General features: G+C 37.3%; 1 pseudogene; it reads left to right on the top strand.

Moving 5' to 3' along the window:
• Window positions 1-289: 289 nt before the first annotated feature.
• The window catches only part of LOC140245897 (uncharacterized), a 96026-nt pseudogene continuing 71122 nt past the window's right edge, over window positions 290-25193 (top strand).

The following is a 25193-nucleotide window of genomic DNA, read 5'->3' as shown; positions in this document are numbered from 1 at the left end:
AACTAGTCAATGACAAATCAAACAGCGTAATGTCACTTGTCATTCTAGGTCATGGACTAAAAGTTAAGTTCGGTGTGGAAAGTAGCCTCCGATACGGTGTGATAATCAGGTCTTCCATGAACCTGCCCGGCCTACGTACGCCTTTTTTTTTCCGGACTAGCTGCCTACCCACGTGAGACTGCCTGGGGGACGAACATTTCACCACTTATCAAAACCTTCATTAGCTCGCCTTCATGATTGTGGACATCACTGTCTGCGTCAGCAAAGTGTCAGCACGTCACAGACAATCATGTCTGAAAAGCGTTCATTGACACCTGAGAGAGAAGAACGGTCTGCTAAGGCTGCAAAACATCAGCTTCATGAGGAGAGGTTAGTCATGAAATTACCAAATCGGAATATTTTACTCAGAGTAAAAAAAAAAAAAAAAAAAAAAAAAAAAATTCTAATGACAATTATGTAAATGCGACCGTGCGTAACACAACCAACACAAAAATCGCCTGACCCGATTATGCATGAGGATTTTAAAAAGGTAACGGGGATCAACGTAGTCAATCTTTGTTGTTGTTGTTTTGTGTGAAATTTTAAATGATTAAAGAGTCATTCTTTTACATTATTGTAAAGTTTTGGGAAATGTAACGAATAACAAATCATACTTTCTGCAGTAGTTCTAAAACCTTTTTTTTTTTTTTTTTTGGAGAAAAGTGCATCTTTGTAAGCAGGCATATCTGAGACGTCTCTTTTATACACTCTTCACTTTCAACTCTGATTACTTTTTAAAACAATGTTATATCATCGAAAGCATAAGTGCAGTATCATTATATGAATGCGCAAATACAGTGCGCATTTTTTGTTTTTTTTTGCAGCTTAATTTGATGAAGTCTCTAATGTGTTTGCTATGGAGTTTTACATCTTTTTTTCCCCATTCAATACACAGAGCACAGCTTGGTGACATTTAAGCACTTGAGTAGATAAACTTTAAAGCCTCTTCTCTAAGTAAACTTTGGATGTAACTCTCCATTATTATATAATATATAGATTAGGAAATTAGGTCCATTCGTCTTGAGTTATACATCATTTTATAGCTTCAATCAGCTGTTTTAGAATCTGCCCTAAACTAAAATCAATGTCTGGCAACTTTTTTTGGTGGTTTAATGATGTGAGGTCACAAAATGATGGCCGGTTGGTGGCTGAAAATATTGTATCAAGTCCCTTTACAGAAAAAAAAAAAACCGAGCCACATACACACGTTAGTGTTCTGGACAGATGTTCAATAACGTTGAACGTGGCAAAAAAAAAAAAAAAATAACACCAAATCATCTGTTTTTGCAGTAATGAGCCAAATCAATTAGGAAATATCCTCTTGATGGACAATGGCTTGAGACAGATCTTGTAACGTAAATTTTGGAGTGAGAAAAAAATAGATACTTGCAGGCACGTGTCAAAGCATGATTCGAGAGATTTATATCAAACTGAATGTAGACTGTGATTAGGGATGGAAAATTCATGACAATTTCTTTAAGCCATCCAATTTTAGCTAAACATTGTAAACTCCGATCGCAAACTGGAATAACGTAATAAGATTAGTATCTGGGCAAAGTCCTGTAATGTTTTACCTCTAGACTTGCGATTGCCACATTGACCGGGTACTTGTGAAGAGACACAAATTGTTTAGTTATGAAATGCATGTTTATGGCTGAGTCTTATCAAACTAATGTAAGGAACTAATTAAAGACAGTTCTTTTATGATCAGAGGTTACATAAATTAAAATAGCAAACTATGATATACCTTGTTGCATACCATTAAAACTCATAATGAAATGGAGCGAATATTAATTCATCAAGCAAAGAGACGTCAAAAATTCAACAGACATAGCTATGTGATCTACCATCAGTCACTGTGATGGGTGTGATTCTGTACAACCCATATGAAATATGTCATCGTAATGAAAATTGTTGGAATTGGGAAATAACCATAGTGTGCAATAGCATGTGTATAATTCTGTTTCATGATATTGCTGTGGAAAAAAAAATTGTTAAGTGTTGACATACATAGAATAAAGAAATCAAATAAGAGCAATGCAATACAAAAAAGTGAGGTGAGTGTGCCGGCCTACTCGATGGTGTTGGCCTACCTGACATGACAACCTTGTACTGTTTGAAAAGAAAGTGATGAGGAACTATTGAAAATAATGTTTCAGTAATAATGAAACACTGCTGTGACTTGGTTATCATGGTTATAAAACGACAACTAATAATTTTCCTAACAATTTATCACAGGATGAGTGTAGACCAGTCAAATGATATAGATTCCACTCTAAGAGCCATTGCCAATGATATCCCAGACAATGAAGCCATCGAGGCCCTTGGGAAAGAGTTGGGCTTCTCTATGGGACAAATCCAGAACTTCATACGAACTAATAGCCGTCATCATGAAATAACAAGCGATGGAACTTTCAGAATGCTTCGTAAGTGGAGTCACAACGTGAGCCCAGCGTCACTTCGATCGGACCTGAGACGAGCTTTGATGAAAGCTAAGCTTGTTCGGATCGCTGAAACACGTCTAGCATCAGGTAAGTCATCACACTCTTATACCCGTTTAAAGATTAGAAGAGCTGAAAACTATGCAATTGTACCATTGTTAAAAAAAGGCCGTCGTGGTGTAATTGTATCATGAAAAAATCTGTAATCAGGATTGTGTTTTATCTTTTTAAAGTTCACAAGCCCAATTTCGTAACATAATTTAATAACAAATGAGCTAATTTCAAATTTCCAGCATAAGAAGGCACGCAACAAACAATGTAAATGCTTCATATCATAGCATGTGCTCAGGATTTCACGTTTAAGTAAACACACCAACATTACAATTTTGACATGTTTCCCGGGGTACATTTTATAAGAGATTCAATTCACTGTTTGGGAAGTTGATTACAACTTCTGCGCACAATATGCATTAATTCACAGTTGAATGAGCACATCTTGAAGCGAAAAAAGAAAAGAAAAGCAAATATGCCGCTAAAGTATTGCTGCAACTCTGTTCACAAAAAATCAACTTATTAATATTCTTATTATGTAAAGCGGATGTTAATGAATCGGTGATCGTATATGGTATTTCACTCGAAATTTTACATCTCAATTAGTATGCGGGGATGGAAAGCCCCCTTTTATGCGTAAGGACTGATTTCAATAGCAACTTTTTGGTTAAGTGTTGACGTATTCTTCTCTAGGTCTTATTTTATTATGAGAAAATCCCGATGTGTTACTCTTCAGTGAGCACAGAGATGAGCAATATAATCCAAATTAAAAAGTTGGGACTTTGATCTTGCTATTGAATGTTGATTAGGCGTTAGAGTTCTTGCTATTTATCATGCATTCATTCACGGTAAAACTCCAAAAGGGTGTCAAAATTCACCTCTGTTAAACATCCCCATCAGCCGTTATTGAAGATATGCTCTGACAGTAAGAAGGCAGATGTTTGATGTTATTTTCACCCTTTCATTTTTATTCACTTTCATTTTCATCCACTTATTGATGAATAACCAACGAAAGCATGCCCGGTACTCGAACAATATGATTACATAACACACTCAACACGAATAACATGAACAAATGTAGTCAAATGTCTACATTTTGTCCACATTAAATAAAACATTAGAACGTAGGGCATCGTTGGTTGACTATTTCGTGATGATTATGGCAATGTGACATATATGATAGTATGTATCATTGACACATCTTCATAAACAAACAAAATGTCATAAACCTTGTGAACTCAATTCGTTCGCAATTGCATCAGTAATAATCTGTCCCACACAAAATTGACACAAAATGCAAGGACAAACCCCCTTTTTACTATTAAATTTAATCATTTTCACAATGGTTTCTACGCAAGGAAGCTACTAAATTTAGTCCATTAGGATAAAGAAGGGGTTTTCCATCACCATGTGCTTATTGAAGCGTGAAATATTGACTGAAGGGCAAGAGGATAACTGTACATGCACATTGGTCCTAAGCGTAATATAAAAATATAATTTCAATTAAACTTAGTGCGCAAAATCAAAGCAACGCTTTTCAATTCGATTTTTGGTTTTATAGATTTGAAATATGATTTTGTTTTTGTTTTTTGTTTTTGTTTTTTTGCAATGTGCTCATTTAACCTTGATTTAACCCATATTCTGTACAAAAGTCGGGATTGGCTTTAATACCAAAACATCAATTCTATCTTTTGGGATACATTTACCACAGAAAACGTGTTAGAACTGCTTTTTTAAGCACAAGTTTTCTTACGGTACGTTACAATAGTTTTAGTTCAGCTCTGCTTTGGATTGAGCTTTTGAGGGCATTAGTGAAAATCACCGCAGGATGTGGTAACAAACAGTCAAGACGATATAAGATCAGATGAAATGTTAGGTGTTAATTCTGTAAGCTTAAATGACCAGTGTGTGTGTGTGTGTGTGGGGGGGGGGGGGGGCTTCCAGCTCGTCAAACGTTGCAACCCATTGCATGTCATGTTTAAGTGAGTCATTGTTACCATCCCAAGAGTGACATCACTTGTATCCATCACAGCTCATTGTTTTGACATTGTCATTAAAATTTGACAAATAATTGATGATACTGAAAAGAAATGATTCGCCTTTATTACAATGTGAGCACTGGTTATAATGACTGTATTTATAATAAGTACCTAAAATTAATTTCAATTTCTTCACCTAGTTCATCACCTTTGTCACCAAAATTCAATCAATGTACATTCTTTGCTGTCTTTATTACATTACACACCTTGGGACATTGCAAGATAGGTGCCTTATTCCCCCCCCCCCCCCCCCCACCCATCCCAGTGGTATAACTGTCATTGTCTGTGGCGGCCTGATGCCATGTTAAAAGTGTGTAAACCGGTATTTTGGTTTCGCGATAGGCCTATTCGCGAAAGGGAAATTGCGTGTAAGATAAAATTCTTTATTTATTCAATGATTTATAAAATGCCCTACATCACCGGACATAAGCAACGATAATGAGTGTTTTAGTATATTGTAAACATAGTCTAAAAGAACAAAAACATGAGCTAATATATTCTTTTCATCATGAAGAAATGTTGTCACTTTACAACAGAAATTATTTTGTAAAGCTATTCACCAATAAGTAACCATTGCCGAGAAAATGAAAAAAACAAAACAAAACCATGGTAATTTTGAGATACCTGAATAGTGTCCCCTGTTTTTGTGTACAATCAAATTGAGTTTGCTCATTGCACTGCCGCATTGCATCGTTGCTACGGATCTCTATGTAACATAGAGATCACAGGTTGTCGCATTGCGACGCCTCACAGCGCCACCTCAGCCGATTGAGTTGTCGCAGTTTTATGCGATAGGGAGAATACGCCGGTTCACAGTTATCTCATGGCAACATTTGTACAAAATGATGACCTTCCTCTTTTCTCAATTTGTCAGGCACTGCACTCGCTTTCAAAGCCGCCTGATGCATTAGTATGCCCAAAAATTTATGGAATTCACGTTCAAAAAAAAAATGAACAGGCATTCGAGGGGCATTCATTTCAATGCTTTGTGTTGAACGCATAAACAATGTCTTTCTACCAATATCAACAAATACGAGGCTTCCTGTCAGGTGGATGTGCTAGTAAGCACCAATTACAAGGGTTACATGAAATTAAATGAGGGATGCTTATCTCAGAGAATTCATAAAGAAATATTGCTTATTGTACAAATTACCTTTGTCTGTTCATGCGCGAAGTGGAACTGTAAAATTGCTTATTGCCCTGAAAACTGTTTTCCTTTGTTTTGTTTTGTTTTGTTTTTGCTTCTGACTGAGAAATTCAACATTTATTTGATGACAATTGGTTTTGAAATGGCTGAGATATCCAACAAAGAGCGATTTAATAAGTGTGGGACCCACACTTCATTACGATCGCTTTGATTTACTTTGTTTTTGGATGTTTCAGTCATTCCAAACCCGATTTTCATCAAATAAACCTTTAATTCCTCTTACAATGATATGCTATGTACTATTTCATAAGTGTTTGCTTGGTATCTGAATGAATGGCAAAAAGTTAAATGCCCAATTCTCATGAAACGTCAATGTTTTCATCATAATATATGATATTATCATGATCAGCAATAACGTGGATAAACTTTCACTCAGTAACATGAACAATGTCTTCGTAGTATATGCTGCTAATCGTTCCGAACAGTGTCAACCAAATAAGTTAACTGTCACGCACAATTCTCCCAGTGTATTGGTAATATTTGCGGAAAAAGCTCTTTATGTGCATTGTCCAAAATGCTCTCTAAAAAAAAATCGAGTGAAAATATTCACTCTTAAAGGAGTGAATACAAAAAAGAGTGAATTTAGAGTGAAATTGGAGTGAATTTTGAGTGAAAATGTTCATTTTCACTCGTTTTGGAGTGACCTCAGGGATCACTCCTAAATCTTCGAGTGATCCCTCAGGTCACTCCAAAATGAGTGAAAATGAGCATTTTCACTCAAAATTCACTTCACTTTCACTCTAAATTCACTCTTTTTTGTATTCACTCCTTTAAGAGTGAATATTTTCACTCGATTTTTTTTTAGAAAGTAACTGAAGGTTTAATGCTAAGTTCACGGGTCCATTTCTTGAAGTCATCTCATAAAAGACTTTACACAAATCTCAGAATGACCAAAGTGTCAAATATTATACAGTTAATATAAGACTCTGGAATTTTTTTCATGAAGTCTCATAAGTATATCACTTTTATGAGCGAAAAAAAGGTCTCTCCTAAGAGTCTAATTTCATGAAACGGACCCTTCAGGAAACTTAAAACTGTTATTCAACTAAGATCTCGATTGGAGATGCTGGTTATTACTTACAAAACTATTTACACTTAATCGTGTAAGAAATGGTGCTAAAATCTATGGCATTGGTATTCAATCTACAAAATGGTTTCGTTGAGAACCATTTTGGATCTCTTTAGATCCTACAAGGAATCCGAAGATGCATCTTAGAGGAGAACGTTTCAATTACTCGTTCCGTATGGTATAAAGAGTGATATTCTCAGGAAGATAGTTATGGAGTGCTGTAGATTCTTCTAAACCCCGTAAGATTATCCTAGCAGTTATAATTAATCAAGCTGGTGTGGCTGATATGGTGGTTTTCTTCTGCTAGTATTCTGTCTTTCTATTGTTTCTAATCAAAAGATGAACTAAAGATGAAATTTAACTTCAACTCGAGAAGAATAGTAGCTGTAAAGTTTGTACCGCTTACTTGCTTGGGGTGGCCTTTGAATATAGTTCTCTGCGGGTAAAACCATAGAAACTGAAATGCATCGCTTAATTCTTGTACACGGATTCGTGTACGCTTCGGTTACCCAGACAAACCCCAAAGCCCAAAGGGTACCCAACTCAAAAATAATTTATATAGGTGTTCAGATTTTCATCCAACAAACTCTGTCAGCTGACTGATCAGATCGTATGCCAATGCATATTTCCCATGCAAAGTTTTTTTTTTTTTTTTTATTTATTCGTTTTGGACCCCCGAGCTTGGTTTTGCTCAAAAGTAGGGCCTACTGTAGTCAACGTGCACATTCTTATGGGGGCCAATGGATGGTGCGCCTTTGTAGCCCAAACGTTTACAACTGATGTCACAACTGATGTGAATTTATGTGAAGTTTTTATTTTTTGTTTCCAGGTTGGTAATAATGTTATACAGCCCTCGTTGTGGTCAAAGAAGGAGTGTTGACATAACTATGGGCGTGCATTTCGAGGTCATTGCTTATTCTTCTTAGTTTTGTATTCTTTCAGATTCAGCAGTAGCCGGTGCTTCAGAGGGACAGCCGATAGACTTTATTCATGACGAAGTTCTGAAATTGAAGAAAGAGCTCAGGAAGTTTTATCAATGCATGTACAACAACATACGCACTTCACCACTTGATCGCGAATCATTAGTGAAGCTGGAAGACATATATACAAACCTAGCGATGTTCTCAGAAGGCATGACGGGTGATAAAAAAGAAATTGATTACGATTATTTCATCAAAACCTTAGAGAGCATTTGCACAAATGGAGAGCAAAACAATCGTATTGCATTATTTGGGGAAGCTGGTGTTGGCAAGACAACTTTCCTTGCTAAACTCACACAAGACTGGGTGTTGGGGAGACGCCTGGATGGTATTGAGCTCCTTTTTCTTATTCCACTTAGGGAAGTCGAAAAAACCAAGTGCTTTGGTGATACCATCCTAAACTACCTATCTGATGAACTGAACTTTGATTGCTTTCGATTGGACCAGTACATTCGAAAGAACCAACAGAAGGTGCTGATTCTTTATGATGGTCTTGACGAGTACGGAGAGGATGTCAGCAAAAAATTTTCAAATGATGCTACCATTTCTGTGATCAGAGGTGAGCTGTTCAAATCCTGCCCAGTTGTTATTACCACTAGACCGTGGAGAGCTATGGAGATACAATCCAATGCCAAAGTGGAAAAACGATACAGATTTGTTGAAATTAAGGGCTTCAAGGAAGAAGAAGTTATATCCTACACTGAAAAATTCTTCCCAGACGACAAGGAGGCAAGAGACGGTCTTATCAGAATAATGACAGACAGAGACAGTCTTGTAGCACAAAATATGTTACCTTACCCCATTTTCTGCAGCATGCTTTGTTACATTTGGAAGAATGAAGGAAGCCGGATGGTGATTCAGGAAATACAGACATTCGCTAAACTCTTCGAAGAATTAATCCACCAACTCAAAGTCCATTATGCTGCAAAGGAGGAAGATCACAAGACACAAAACGAAAAGTTAAGGCAAGGTGAGGAATGTTTAGAGCTGTTTGCCAAAGACGCACTTCATTACCTCCTTAAGAACAAGCTTGTATTTGGAGAGAAGGACCTCGAGACAAGTGAGAGTGACCTGAAAATAGTATGTGACATTGGAGTACTTACAAGGAAGGACCTGTTTGTTTCCCGGAGAGAAAATAACAAGAGAGAGACGAAGAGTGTGGTCGAATACCGCATTCCCCACAAGTTATTTCAGGAATTTCTTGCAGGGGTACATTTAGCATCGCTGTATGAAAGCAACAGGGAAGAGTTTATCCTGATAAATAGCAAGGTGATAGCGGAATACCAATTGTTTGAATACCTCCTTTACTTTACCGTAGCACAGAATAAGGAAGTCGGAAAGGCTGTTCTTGGTTCCTTGTGCCAGATGTTTGTTGGACGTCTTGCCGGAAATGATTATTGGAAGTATGATTTACTCGTTGATGTCGCGTTTGAATGCCACGATAAGGATACTCTTGAGCCTATGATTCCTCTCCTAAACAAAATGCGGTTACTACGGATTGAAAGGGGACACACACATCGTGGATGGATCTTCGTGTTTAAGGCATGTGGTTACCTTGTAAGTTCCCCTGTCATCTACTACAGATCACTGCATTTTTTTATGAGCATTAATACTGATGCATCAATCACACAGACCCCATTCAAAAGAAATATATGTTAATGCATGAAGTGACTATTTCTGTAAAAAAAAAAAAAAAAAAAAAAAAAATCTTGTTTCTTAGAAGAATCATGCTTGTGTGAAGGTAATGTGAACATGGACAATGCTTAGGTATCACTTCTTCATCTTTTAACCATGAATTCTATTAATACAGGTACACAATACTGTAGGTGTACATTTCAGGAAGGGGCCGCCTCAGGTCGCTGTGTGAATCTGAATATCACCAGGAGCTCCACAGCTATATGGCATTCAAACGGCCACACCTACAATAATGCTAACATAAACTGTACAGCGTTACTACCCTGATGCTCTCTTTCTCCTGCGTTACCTACAGTCAAGACAGTTCTGAGTCATATTTGTATGTCTGATGATTGCACTCTTCACACATTATTATATGCAAACACTATCTGGAAGAAAAAACATAATGTAATCTACTTTTTGTGCTTCCATTAAAAGGCATCAAATTATTCAGATTACTCTGGTGAAAAGAGCATGGGTGAAAGTGTCGAATCTGTCTCTCAAGCTGCTGGTCGAGGCATTAACTTCCCCCCCAACCTCACATGTCTGCAATTGAAAAATGTCACCCTGGATGATGACTTCTTCACAAAAATGTTTTTCTTGGGCCCACAATCAAAGGTGAGATATCTTTTCCATAATGAATATCTTACTTGATTTATCACTTATTTCTTCTCTTTCCCATGCCAGGGTCATATTCTGTGTTATACTTAAAATATAAGTGTAAGTTTTCGTAAAAAAAGGTGTCCATATCCCAAGACAATATCCATTTATTACGATGTGCTGGAAAGACTTCTGTAAAAGCGATATAAATGATATTGATCGAGGGTAAAGGGGAGAATGTCGTGCGTTTTGTGTAGCGCAATAAGACAAATGCTTTATTGAACTTACAATCCCTGCCGTACAGAAAATTGATTTTAAAGGGATGTTTTGAAACTGGATGATATCGGAAATAAATAAGCGGAACTATAATATGCCAGACAAGGGGGGGGGGGGGGTTCGAGGGAGGAGACTCTCCCACTCCAGTGACGTTCGCTTGTACTTTTGTGTTTCATGGTATCACTGACAGACGTCAACCCGTCAACCATTACCATCTTTCTTGATGTTCATTGTCAACCTTAGAACTCACACTTCACTGATCTTGAAATAGCGCTGAGATTCAGCAACAAATGGAGCCGGCAGCCTAACCTGATACCCGTAGACTTGAATCTGAGTCACCTGACCGTACTTGCGAAGAATGGCATCAGATCCTCGATGTAATTGTTTCATGTTGCCATGTGTCAAGATCAATCATACCAAACAGGTGATCGGCAGGGAAGGTTCAATGACATAATTATGCTCCGCCGACATTTGCTCCGATAATGCGACATCCGCCGACAATTGCCCTGCCCAAATTTGATCTAAAATACGACATTTGATGTAATGATGTGCACTTTTTATGAACCTTGTATGAAGCTATATTAGTCTGGTAACATGTAAAGGTTATTCAGAAATTATTTTGCACAATTATTGTTTTCTTTTTTAATCAATGCTGCAAAAGAGATGAGATCGAAAAACAGTCAAATTAGTAACCATCACTTCATTCATATATGTTCCATTTGTTGGAGAAAACGAAAATGCGGTGATAAACATATTATTACACTGTAACAGTTCAAGTAGGCCCTAACCATAAGGCCAAGGGGACGACATTTGTGTTAATATTATCCCGAGTTATCAAAATGGGGGGGGGGGGGCTCAAACATGTCATGTTTCCCCAAATAATTTCAATAGAAGATAACAATTATCATCATTATTTTGACTACTTCTTTATATTGCAATTGAAATAATCATAAACAGTAGACTCGGCAGCCGTTTGGCATAAAGAGATATCTTGGTTCAACGTCGGGTTCACACTTTTCTTCCATGGGGGGGGGGGGGGGGTTGAGGTCAAACATTTCATGTACCCAACCCTCAGAAGTGGTAGGTGCCTCATACCTCAGATGAAAGCATCTATCTTGAGTAATTGTCACATTTCTGGGGGGGGCAATTTTGATTTCTTTTTTCACAAAGAAATTTTGGTAATCGTGTAGAAATGCACACCTACCGTTCGCTTCGCTGTTTGTCAATCAAATTTTGTGAAACTATTGGAGATGCTAAATTGAACCATATCAGAGAGTTTTCATGGAATTAGAAAGCCGAAAAGGTAAGAAAAATGAGAAATCGGAGTTGAAAAGTACGTCGGTCGCGAACATAGTCTCCGACGTAACTAGTGCACCGATTTCGCAGAGAACGATGTCAACGATTATAATCGATTCTGGTAGTCTCTAATTAGCCGCTTACTAACAATATCGAACTCGACTCGTGCAATACGTGTAGCCCCAAGGCCCTACTTTCTTTTTCGTATTTTTTTTTTCTTATTGTTAGCTCACCCGAGTCGAAGCAGGGAGGCGTGGGACCACCTCCCTGGTCGAAGGCTCTAGTGAGCTATTGTGATAGTTCTTTGTTTTCATTGCCACTATCATGATTACCACTATTCAAATTATTGATACGATTATTCATACCAGGATTAAGACATCGATCCTTTCTTTAAAAATTGTGGCAAGTATTGATTTTATCATGAAAAAAATTGATAATAATTTAGATTAAATTATTTAATTTGAATAGTATTGAGGGGAATAGAATGTGGTTGAAGGAAAAGTGGAAGAAAAAAGGTTGGGCTATTAGGGAGAGAGAAAGAGAGAGAAAAGAAGATGAGAAGGAATTAAGTTGAATTCAAAGGGGATTTGTTTCTAGTAATTTTCATCATTCATAGGCCTAATTTAATAAATTAATGAGAATAGTATTACAAAAAGTGTATGTTATACAATTAATATTCTGGACTTCTCATAAAGTGCTCATTTTACCGAAAAAGAAACAGAATATTGAAATTGAAATGGTAATATGTTTTCGATTGATAAGTTCAACTTACAGTAGAAAGTAATTGTTTTTATGATAGTATTTATTTTTCCATTTCATTTTTTTATTATGTATACAAAAACAGCAACCCAGTATTTGCTTTTGTTTTGTAGTAAAAATCCATTTTATTGTGCAATATTCATGATGGATAATTCCCATTTTTTCATATATCTTTTACCGTTTTGTACACATATTATCCATCCATCATTTAGTCAGCGAAAAATGTTGACAGATATACCGTCACATGCAGGAGAAAATTAACTAAAACGATTAAAAAAAAAAACAGACGCATCAAGATCACTTTCTTTTTTCCACATTACTGAGTATACTGTCGAGCCGACGTAATTATTGTGGTTAAACACCAAACAAGCGGCTGTATTACAGACTACAACGATCGATTATTCTCGTTATATCACTCTTCCACATAATCGATCATCCATCATGCTACGCTGAGACAGTCGTCGATCGGCGTACTTTCGAGTCAAAATTAGCTACTTTTCTTCTGTAATTGACTATGAAATTTCATGAAACCGTCAGATATGGTCCATCTTGACATTTCTGATAGCCACAAGAAGTTTTCATTGACAAATTAAGGAAGGAAATGGCAGGTGTACATGGTGTGCATTTCTACATGATTACCGAAATTTTATTCACATAGACATTCAGGTACAAAATAAATGTCACATACAATACATAAAGACAAATGTGACCGTGCATCACAAAACGAACAAAAAGTCGCACACACTGATTTTGTGTGAGGACTGAAAATAGGCGGAATGGGTCAACCTAGCCAATCTTGACTTTTTCATATTTTCAGAAAGAGCAAGTCTTCATCTACATTATACTAAAATTTGGGATCATAAAATGTGACCGTGCACCTCAAAACGAACATAAAGTCGCACACACTGATTTTGCGTGAGGACTGAAAATAAGTGAAATGGGTCAACCTAGCCGAACTTGACTTTTTCATATTTTCTGAAAGAGCGGGTCTTCTTTTACATCATGCTAAAATTTGGTATCATAAAACGGGTAGGAAAGTGTGTTTTTTAGCAGTTTATATCGAACATTTTCGGTAGAATAGTGTGATTAGGTGTGTCTTTAGAATCCCTTTTTCATTTCTGAAAAACTTTGTCCACACTCTTCACTTTCAACTCTAATAGCTTTTGAAAGGATAGTGCTACTACTTTGAAATTTGGCATTAATTATGGACAGAATGTGTTAATGAGGCATGCTTAATTTCAGTTTAATTTAATAATCCCTTCATTGTTGTTACTCTGGTGGTTTACTTCCTGTTTTTTGTCCCATTCATCCACAGCCAGCACGGTTTGGTAAAGATTAAGCACTTGAATAGACACATACTTCAGAGCCTCTTTTCTCAATTCACACTTTTCCTGAGTGTGTGCTTTCTTTCCAATATTTAGATAGGTTAAGAGAGTCCATTTGATATGAGTTATACATCATTTTAAAGCTTAGAGTCTGCTCTTTCAGAGCATGCTCTTAACTAAAATTTCATGTTTGGCGACTTTTTGTTTGTTTTTATGATGCAGGATCACAAATGCTCCAAAATTGACAGGCAACTGCGAAACGACTAAATAATGTAAATGCGATTCCACTTGACATTAGACACAAACCGTTCGTTTTCTCAGACGTGGTATTCGTATTCTTTCTTCGCTTGCTTTAGAAATTGACAAAATTGGCTAATATGTAATGATTTCTTTTTATTCCTTACAGAAAATATAAAGTATTTTGCGTACAAATAAACCACGTTTAAACACTTTGGGTTTTCTATTAAACCAGGTATAAAAGCACTTCTGGTAATTTCAGTTTGATTCTGTAACATAATTACCTGTATTTGAGCAATAAACCTTTGGGTACCATCACATTCCCAAAACAAATGTGCAATTGTTTCTGTCGAGCTCGAACAAAATGTACAGAGGTGTGTCTCAGATGTAGTCCCATTGCAAAAAAAGTAATTTATTAACACCAATATTTCTATGCAGAAGTTTATACTCAAAACAACAAAGTCTTTGATTCAGAGTATATATAAGGAACATTATATATTTTGATCCAATCTAAGTTTGGGTTAAATATTTCTTCCAATTTCCTATCTGATTTAGGTGGTTGAAATATTCAATGACATCATATTCAGTGTATATATCGACATATCTTAATTCTTTTGAACAAAGCATATATATCGTGTCTTTTTTTTTGCGTCTTTATTTCATTATCATTTGCTGATTTCTTTTCAATATATTTTTCCACTCTAAGGGGATTGCATGAATAACTAAAAATACTCGAAAAAGTTACAACAAACACCGTATTAAGCCCGAAACTGCTCAAAACTTAAGAAAGACGAACCATCATCACTCAATAATTGTTTAATCTTTAATATACCCCTTTTAAACATTGTTTTCTTTAAAATAATCTCATCATTTTTAAGAATTAATGAATTAAACCAGATTGCCTGCTTTTTCACTTGTTTTACGGAAAAATTAGGGGAAAAAGTGTATTCACACCAAGCCTTCTGTTCCGGCCATATTACAACATCAAATTATATTGCTCCCTAAGTTATCTAAATAATGTTCAAAAATGAATTTCTATTTTCCTCTATTTTGATCATTTATTTATTTTTTTCAACCAGGTGATTTTAAGCCCAGGATTACAGATGGAAAATGAAACATCTTTAAACCTCCCTGACAGTAATCTCCAATTTTATCTGGTTTATCATCCCAGATAAAAGAAAATAATATTGTTCTATTTCTTTTATAAACTGTGCTGGTGGAGAAGGTAATACCGAAAACAGAAAGATTAATTGGGAGAGAGCCAAAGATTTTAATGTAACAATTTTCCCGATGGGGATTAAATGTCTTCTAGACCAAAGTTTCAAAATCTCAAACAATTTTCTTTTTTTTAGGTATATAATTCAACTCAAACATATCATTTAAAGTTGTAGTGAACGTGATTCCGAGTAACTTGAACGGTCCAAAAGAAAAAAATAAAGCCGGAATTGCTTATATCTGGTGGATGTGGTTTATAATAACCAAGAGCCGCAATTTTGCTTTTATTACCGTTAATTGCTAAGCCTGAAAAAAAAAAATGTATCCAATATTCGTAACAACGTAAGAAGAGAATTGGATTCAAAAAAAAAAAAAGAAGTATCGTCGGCATAAGCGCTAAGAATTTCGCGGCCATGAAAATTGATACCTTTTATGTTGAAATCACTTCTAACCCATATTGCAAGTAATTCACTTCATAAAACATACAGTAACGGGCTTAAAGGGCATCCTTGGCCCCGTTTTATCAAGATAAAGTTAGCGTTGATTGTGAAATCAACGCTTACTTTATCCAACTTGAAGTCCGCTATAACTTTAAATCAACTGTAATTTTCCATTTTACAAAGAGACTTAATAGTCGATTATAGTTATAGCTCATCACCATGACTTAACCCGTTCCTTACGCAATTCTCTGAGTGCCTTTAATGCCCCCAAACGAGATTCTTTTCGCCCGTCGACAGAGAGGCACACAGGTTGGTAATACAGATGTTTGAAGGCAGTCAAGCGGTTCATTGTGTCCCCCTTTCTACGGTCAACTACATGTGCCCGTGAACAATGGAAATATCGATCGGGTGCGAGGTATGAATAGAGCGTGCGCTGATGAACTCTCAGAATCTTTTGTTCTACGCAAAACCAGGTACCTGAATGAGGTGACTGGGGTCAGCGAACTGGCATTTCTAACTGATTTCAGCCTTGATTATTATGTACATGTTCGTACGAGTTTACAGCAGAACAAGCAAAACACTAAATCAGGAAAAGGTACATAATACTGTAAAACCCCCTTTTTTAAACAGCAGGAGAACAAATCCTGATAGAATAAACTCTGATCTTTTTATCAAACCCACTTTTCTGAGCATTTTAACACAATGAAACATGGATTTAGGTCACTGAAGCAGGCACCCTTGTCTTCATTTTGGGAACCTGGTAAACCAGGTTTCCGTATATCAGTTGCTCCCACGGGAACCTGGTAAACCAGGTTCCCGTAAGGAACGGGTTAATTATTGATTTAGTCAAAACAAACAACACAGGACGAGGCTGGTTTCCGGTACTGTCTGCTTAAAAACAATACAATACATAAAGCAAAACAAACAACAAAATCACGAATGTATTGTTTGCCACATAACACAGCCACGGAAGCGTAGTCTGCTAGTGCGCCGCGGTATGATTAGCGCTGCAGCAGCCGTTGAATTGGCAGTATGTTTGCAACAGAACCGCAAAATATGCAGTTGTTTTGCGTTGTGTTGACGAAAGTAGGTCGATAGATCTAGCACACATCTCGAGCCAGCTCAACGAAAATCTGCGTACGCGCGTACCGTAAAGATCCCGCATACTGCACTGCACTACGTAGGATCTCAGTATTTAAATCTAACGTTATAACAGTATTCATTGACATGGATACAAAAACGTACAAGGTGAAGGTCGTGTATGCATTATTTAAAGTCTTACGTGTGTTTACGTGTAGGATTATGGAAACTTGTGAGAGTGTGGTGACTACAGTAGCTTGTTTTTACCTCTACGACGCAGACCGGCGTTGTAATTAAGATCGCAAGTCTACATGTCGAAATTCTAGACTTCTAGACGCGGCTAGTCATGCAGTGTTACGGTAAGTACAAACGACTCGCTGTATCGTTACTTAGGCCTACCGTTAGGCCTATTCACTGGCTAGATCCTAAGTTACTGACGTACTCGGTGCTGTAGAATTAAACTCTTTATTTCATATTTTCTGTATAGGGTATAGGCCTACTGAACTCTTAATTAGTATCTATTGACGAACTAGCTCTACGTACGTAGGCCTACGCACGTCAGAAATCACTGGTTTCCTCGCATATGGGTTCTGTGGCAAGATATGCATTGCACACAGACGCGGTTCCATTTACTCGGTTACTTAAGGACGTTCCTCAGTTAAAGTGGAGTCCATGTCATTTGTGACCCGCGACAACGGTTTCAGGCAAAAGTCGCAAGAGCAAATTCCCTCCTAGGCGGGGTACAAAGATTTTGACCATTATTTTTGTCGATTTAGGTTTTTTGCAGAAATCGAATCTTTGATATGTTTTCTACATCTACACTAAATTTCATAGCATAAGTTTTTCCTATCGAAAACGGAATTTTAAGCACCCTATGTTGGATCGCACTCGTCAGTTTCGAGCTTCTTTCGAACGCCGCACCAATATCCCCGGTGTTGCTACGGCGCAGGGTCTCGCATACATTAACATAATTCGGCTTTCGGAGCGTTTGGGGAATGCTTTGTCCACGCGTGCACGATTACATGCTCCATTGTTCTTGCTATAGTGGTTTATATACTCTCGCTTTGTAGTGCGTGCTCTTCGTTTGGCTTTCTATCCAAACTATTCTACCGCAATGTTCGACAACGGAAGTGAAACAAAAATCATGTAGCATGACATAATCGTGTGAAAAGAAAACTAAATATTCCCAAATTTGTCTACTTTGACATGTAGTAAAAATTATGACACCAGACTGACTCTATATGGAAGGTGGATAAGAGGAAAGGAGTGGTCACATGTGACCAATTATATTCAAATACTACACGTCAAGATCGCACCAAACTAACGAGTCGTGTTTGTTTGTTTGTTTTAGTTTAATTAGCTCCACCGAACAAAGCAACATATATATATATATATATATATATATATATATATATATGCATGTCTTGTAAAAGCAAAACAAACAGGAAGCGTGACCCTTGCCAGCACTAGCAATTTTCTGCCTTCAAAAGGGTCGCCACTGTTAAAGACAAATCAACCACAATGAAAACGCGATTTGTAAATGTGTGGATTCGCCACGGCTCCTGTTACATGCACACAGTCATGGCGCGTGGATGCCATTGCGTAATGCGTGCACCATACACATGTACATGTACAACATACGTGCAATTATCGTATTCGCCATCTTGAAAGACGTACTGGTAAACAAACCCGAGCGAAACGCATTGTTTTTCGGCTCCATACGCTGAGCTCCGAGGAAGGTGCCCGGGAAATTTGACTCTCTCAGTGAGCCAATCAGAAGGCGATGTGGTTGCTAGAGGCGGGGCTTAACATCAATTTGCACCATCGTACGGATGGGTGATTCTCCCCTCGCATCGCCGCTCGAACATTGTCTTTGAGAGGTGAATCTTCAAAGCCTGTTTTCTCGCAATTTTGTCAGGCTAACAACTTAAAAAGTGCATTTTATTTCTCTTTCTATGCCCACTTATGGTGCCGAAGAATAGAAATGTTTTATATCAATGCAAACCTTATGAACTGGGCAATGTGATTCAGTGAAAAAATGAATTTTCAAAATGTTGATGAACAGATAATGAACTGCATGTCACAAAACAGATCTATGAATTGAAATGGAAACGGCTCAATTCCACTTCCAAGCTTCCCGATTCCGTCGATCAGTGTTGTGCTACCATAACCATGAATATGCGGCTCGGACCGCTGAACTTTGCGTAGTACGTACAGATATTATTGCGTACAGTCGGCACGCGAGGCCGCCCAGCGCGTCCGCGGTGGGGAGCTGTCGGGTATCCGTACGTACCACACTCTAGCTCGATCTATTAGCAGCTGCTCAGCTCAGCTAGCTCAGCTCATCACTCGTGCGTGCGCTTCTACGCTCTTTGTACCGTCACTCTGGAACCTGCGAAGCTAGGATGCGCACAAACTCAACTGAGGAACGTCCTGCCCTTGCTGGCGATGGCTTGATCGGCGGGCGGGCGGGCCGAGGCGCCGGGCGCGCAGGCTGGGATTGAGACTGCTGTGTAGGGTGTTTGCGTGCAGCAGTCGCGTAAGCAATGCGTGCCGATCGTAAATTTCATGCAAGGAAAAGACCATAATTACATGAAATAAACGCAACTAAATGTTAGAGAAAGTGAGCAGTTAAAAGACAAACATTAATTTTGCAACAACACCCAATCTAGACTAGGAAAGTGTGACAGTCATCTTTCTTCTGTAAATTGCCTTTCAATTGAGTCTACCTAGACTGTCTCTACTTAGAGTTAATATTTTATCAACTGTAAAGTTATCATGGATTTGGAGCGGTTGAGAAAACTTATATGTTGATTTAGGATGAAGTTGGAGTTGACTTCAACTCTGGGTCTCTTGATAAAACGGACTTGAAGTTTATTTGGAAGTTAATCATAGATTAAGTGGACTTAGAGTTGATTTGAGAGGTTAATCATAGTTTATCTTGACTTAACGTTAAATTTATCTTTTGATAAAACGGGGATCCTGGACGAACACCACTTTGTAAATGACAGAATTCAGAAGCGTGACCGTTATTTACAACGCAAGACATTACATCTGTGTATAATATTGCAGTCCATGTTATAAATTCTTGTCCAAACTTAAAAAAAAAATGCAATGTTTGAAAAATAAAATTACATTCTAATGTATCAAAAGTTTTTTTTTTTTTTTTTTTTTTTTTTTTTCAAAATCAGCCAAAAACATAAACCCGGGAGAATTCGTCTTATTTGTATAATCAATCATTTCAAGTCTAAATCGAATATTTTCTCCAATATATCTCCCTAGAAGAAATCCAGTTTGGTCATCATTTATGATTTCTGGCAAAACCATTTTAAGCCGAAGAGCCAAACATTTCGCAATAATTTTGTAATCTGAATTCAAAATTGATATCGGTCGCCAATTTTTTAAATATTGTAAATCTTTATCTTTTTTAGGAATGAGATTTATAACATCTCTCCTTTGATCAAATGTTAATTTCTTATGAATAAAAGAATATTGAAAACTTTGAATCAAACAATGACCAAGGTCTTGAATAAAAACAAAACTTGTAAAATTCAAAAGGAAAACCATCAGTTTCAGGGGTGTTATCATTGAGCATAGTTTTGAGTGCGTCTATACATCCCTGCAAATAAACTGGGCCTTCGCATTTTAGTTGCAAATTATCCGATAATTTTGGGGTGAAATTATCTTGATTTAATGATGTTAACAAAAGAAAAAGCCAAAGAGACGCAATCACCTGATGACTGGGATCGATACAGAGTATTACAAAATAAAGCCACTGCTCAAATACGTTTGGCGAAGAAAGAATATATTTCAGCATCCATTTCCTCTTGCCAGGGTCAGTCAGGTGATATGGAAAGCACTGCAGTATGTACTCCCGCAGAAAAACAAAACTTGTGCCATTAATCAGATTGGGGAAAATGGAATAGAAATTAATGATAAAAATGTGATAGCAGAAAAGATGAATTTATATTTTACAAACTTAGGCAAACAAATACAGGAAACTATCTCAACCGATGATTTTCAGAGCAGACATGAAGGGGAAGAAATGAATGATGATTACAATGATGATGATGAAGAAAAAGAGAGTAATAATGAATTTGATTTTGAAGAAATAACAAGAAGTGTTAGATATGTTGAATGCTTTGCAGGAAAATAAATCAAGTGGTTTAGACACAATTCCAGCATCCCTCATAAAGCCCGTAGCAAGCTATATTGTCAGACCTCTCACTCACATTTTTAATATGTCCATAATGTATGGCTCATTTCCCCGAGAATGGAAATTGTCACGGGTAACCCCAATCCACAAAGGAGGGGATAAGAGTAACATGGGTAAATATAGACCTATATCTGTTTTACCCATTTTTGCTAAAATTATGGAGAAATTAGTATGTAAGCAATTTTACAGATATTTGATTAACTAATCTATGAGTGAAAGTCAGTTTGGTTTTAGACCGAAACATTCGACCGAAACCGCTCTGTCGAATGTGACGGAAAATTGGTCAGATTCTGTAAACTGGTAGGAATGATGGCCTTAGATTTGAAAAAAAAAAAAAAAGAAGCCTTTGACACTGTCCATCATGGCATTTTATTGTATAAATTCAGAAGAACGGGACAAAGTAAAAGAGCTCTTACATGGTTTCGGAGTCACTTACAAGATAGGTATCAGCGCACTCTTGTCAATGGTGTTACGTCATCTATGCAGAAAGTAGATTGTGGTATCCCACTGGGAAGTAATCTGGGCCCTGTATTGTTCACACTATACATCAACGATATAGCAAAGTGCATAAAGAAGTGTAAAGTCTCCCTGTACGTTGATGATACGTTTATTTATTTTTCGGACAAAAACCCTTCCACTGTTATTGACACATTGAATGAAGAATTAGAATTAATAAATCGATGGCTGACCTGACATAAACTGGTTTTGAACACAAAGAAATGTGAGTTTATGCTGATAGGATCCAGAAAAAGAATCAGAGATGCTATTGTCCGTAATGTCACTATCGGAGGAAACAATACAACGTGTAAGGAATTAGAAATAATTAGGAGTTATGATTGATGAACTCCTGGGGCCTGTTTCACTAACATGGGCAATCGATCCAACCCAAGATCGATCTCAACTCTGGGATTGATATCATCCTGGGAACGACTCTTGTGACCCGTTTCACTAAATCGATCTTTGCCTGGGAACGATATTTAATTGAGTTCGACCGATTAAATAATAATGAACGAAGCTGCGATCGATAGTGCCAGCTGAAGGAGCGAAACATGGCAACGATAACCAAGCAGAAGGCAGGTACGGTCAAGAAACACTGGAATGAATATGTCGTGGTCAGATTTAATTTTCAGTGTAAAAATTTCATCTTAGAATGACATGCTTATTGTTATTGCCATGGCTGATGCCATTCCAAGTCTGTTCTGGCAGTCATAAGGAAGCGGTGCCCAACGATTCCTTTACTTTGTTCGTATTGAACATGTTAATCGCAACAATCGAGATTTGCTTAGTCCCATGCGTGTAATTACGCACACGTAGGTCAGTCTACATCTACTACTGATATACGGTAATCCACATCTAGCTCCGTCTTTGCTTCGTTCATGCTTGCAGACTCACGACTGTAGACCTAGAATATATCTGTAGATTAGTTAGAACCTGTCACTGATAAGATTTCGATTAAGTGAGCTTCGAATAATGTGTGAAATGTCGGCAATATTGCAGACGCCGCTAGGCGATCGCGTACGCTGTCTATTTAACATTCCAATTTGACCCTCCGGACAGACGGATTTTTCTGTCTAGAAACTCTAGACCCTCTAGACCTCTACTCTTCATCACAATCCCAATTGAGTCTCTTTTGTCTAGACCTAGACTCTGTACTGTTCAATCCGAGTGAAGTCTAAAGTGCAGTAGATTCCGTAATTTATAGGCCTAGATCTACTAGACGGTCTAGTTAGCTAACGTCAGTATCATTAGATATCTAGTCAGGTAGATCTAACATTAGATTAGTCGAGAATATCTCTATATCCTTGCCTGATTTTGTTTTCGGTGCTAAGTACTCGTTATCCATGGTTGTTTTCTAGACCCCATACGGATGTCATCTCAAGTTCCACTACTGCTATATAAAAACAAGCCATCCATAATTCGACTATAACACTGTCCTAAATTTGACAACCGGGTATGTGTAAAAGGCCTAATTCCATGCTTTTACGCTTGGTCATATTTTGGCACGAGAGGTTGAACTGTTGTGCATTTTTTTTTTTTTTTTTTTTTGGGGGGGGGGGGTTACAACAAATTGTACCAGACTGCACCAATGTTAACCCGTTGAGGACGAGTCCCGAGTATACTCGGGCAAGTGTCTATGGGAAATACGTGTTGTAGCAAAATCAATCCGTCCTCAACGGGTTAATTCATAACACCATAGCCTATTTCAATATGCATCCCTCAATATGACGGTTACGTCAGGTAAGATAGCATAGGATAGCATAGCGCAGCGTATGTAGTGAAGAGCGAGGTGTTTACAGTAATCATGTGCAAGTCAATGTCAATATCAACAATTTCCTTTACCGAGTTGGTTCCATCTTACGTGAGTGATGGGAGAAAAGCTGGTAGTATTTCCTGCAATTTTCATGCAATTTGGTAATACAGTGAAAATCAAAATATCTCCACATGGGTATGAAAATACAATGTACAAATGCACGTCAGTGACAATTTCTTTTCCCCCTAGGTTGAGTAATGACAGACAAATTTGAGAAAAGAACTAGAGCTTGAAATATTTTATTTGTCATGGCATAGTTATACAGACTTCTATAGTTGAACTTTGCAATCTGCTTTATTCTGTTATCAGCAGGGACTGGCTTTGAATGTGATGCACTCTTCTACCCAGTGGACATTAAGAGGACCGTGCAACCCCTATGAGAGAGGTGAATTCCTGACCAGGCTTTGAGCTCATTGATTGACTGGAAAGGTGTAAGTTTCAATTCTTATTTTTTTAATGTATTATCTATATCCAGTTTTAGAACTCAATCATACTATTTTAGGAGGAGAAAAATCATTTAATGGGGCCGTGGTGGTAGTGGTATTTTTAATCCCAATACCTATGTACATTTTTATCCTTATGATTACACCATGTACTTTGAATGCTTATTTTTCTGATACCAAGTGTGAAATTTCCTTGAATTCATATTTTTTTCTAGTGTCTTAAATCTGCCTCCTTCAGAGGAAATATAAATTCTTCTCTTTCTTCTTTGTAAAGGATCGTCCCATATTTTCAGTTGGTATTATGTGATGCAGCATTGGCAAATCAAGATCAATAAAACGGCATGAGAGATCTCATATGAATCCAAAACTCTGAACGTACAAAAATCTCTGGTAAAACCAAAGTTGATTTTAAGTCAAATAATGTCCAATGCAAGTGTCGGTATGGAGACCAAAAATGCAAGTAGTGTAATATTTAACTTTAAAATTATCACTATTGCCCATCATTTTTTTTTATTAAGTCCTGAGACATTTGACTTCATTAATTGGCAGAGTGACATCTATTTGCAACATGACTTTGTCTTAAATTTAGCTAGATATCAAAATTAAAAACAACATCACTTGCGCTAAAGATGTAATGTGATCTGTAGCTTCCGTGTAATATAGACCTAGTACTACCCCCCCCCCCCATGTCATGTCTTCTCTTTTATTTGCAAAATAATCTATAGCGTTAAAAATGTGACCGTTTTTGAGAGTCCATCAAGTATGGTAGGGTCATTACAGAATTAATGTGATGGGGAAAAAACTCAACAGAGTAATAAAACCATGTTGTTGTTCAAGACGTCTTCATTGTTTCTCTTTTTTATTTTACATGCTTTTTTTTTTCCCCAGGAAGGGAAAATTGGCGAGTTTTATTGGTCATGTGTCGTCAACAAGGAACATCTACAGTCACAGCCTTTGTCCTTTCTATTGGAGGATATGAAACCCTATTCCTTTTTACATGCAGCCGTGGAGAAGAGCTAGAGGACTGTTTTGTCCAAGCATTGTAGCTACAGATGATCTTGTCTTCAAGTTCATCCTTCAAATCTGCTCAACTGAACCCTTATCTTTTCCAGCAACTTTGTGAATGACGTGTGACACATTCTGGGAGCCGGGCGCCTTTGAATGTTTCTACACATAAATGGCGCTGTGCTGTTTCATCATCATCATCATCGTCATATTTGTTCTAGATCTCGACTTCTTGTCACATTACATGGCAGAGTCCCGATTTTTTTTTTTTTTTTTTTTTTTAATACAGGGATTTGTGTATAAACTAGGGGGATGTGCAACTGCGGCATAATTCTGTCCTGCAATTTCTGAATAAGCCGAGCTAACAGTAATGTAAAAATTTATTCATCATCTCCAACGTCCACATAACAACTCCACACAAGTACGACAACAATTGTTTCAGAGGTGATAAAGGAATAAAAAGTTACTTTTGAATTTGGTATCCCTGAGT

Source organism: Diadema setosum, unplaced genomic scaffold, assembly GCF_964275005.1.
Source record: "Diadema setosum unplaced genomic scaffold, eeDiaSeto1 scaffold_54, whole genome shotgun sequence".
NCBI lineage: Eukaryota > Metazoa > Echinodermata > Echinoidea > Diadematoida > Diadematidae > Diadema > Diadema setosum.
Note: the sequence above shows the minus strand (reverse complement) of the source record. Positions and strands in the feature narration are given on the sequence as shown.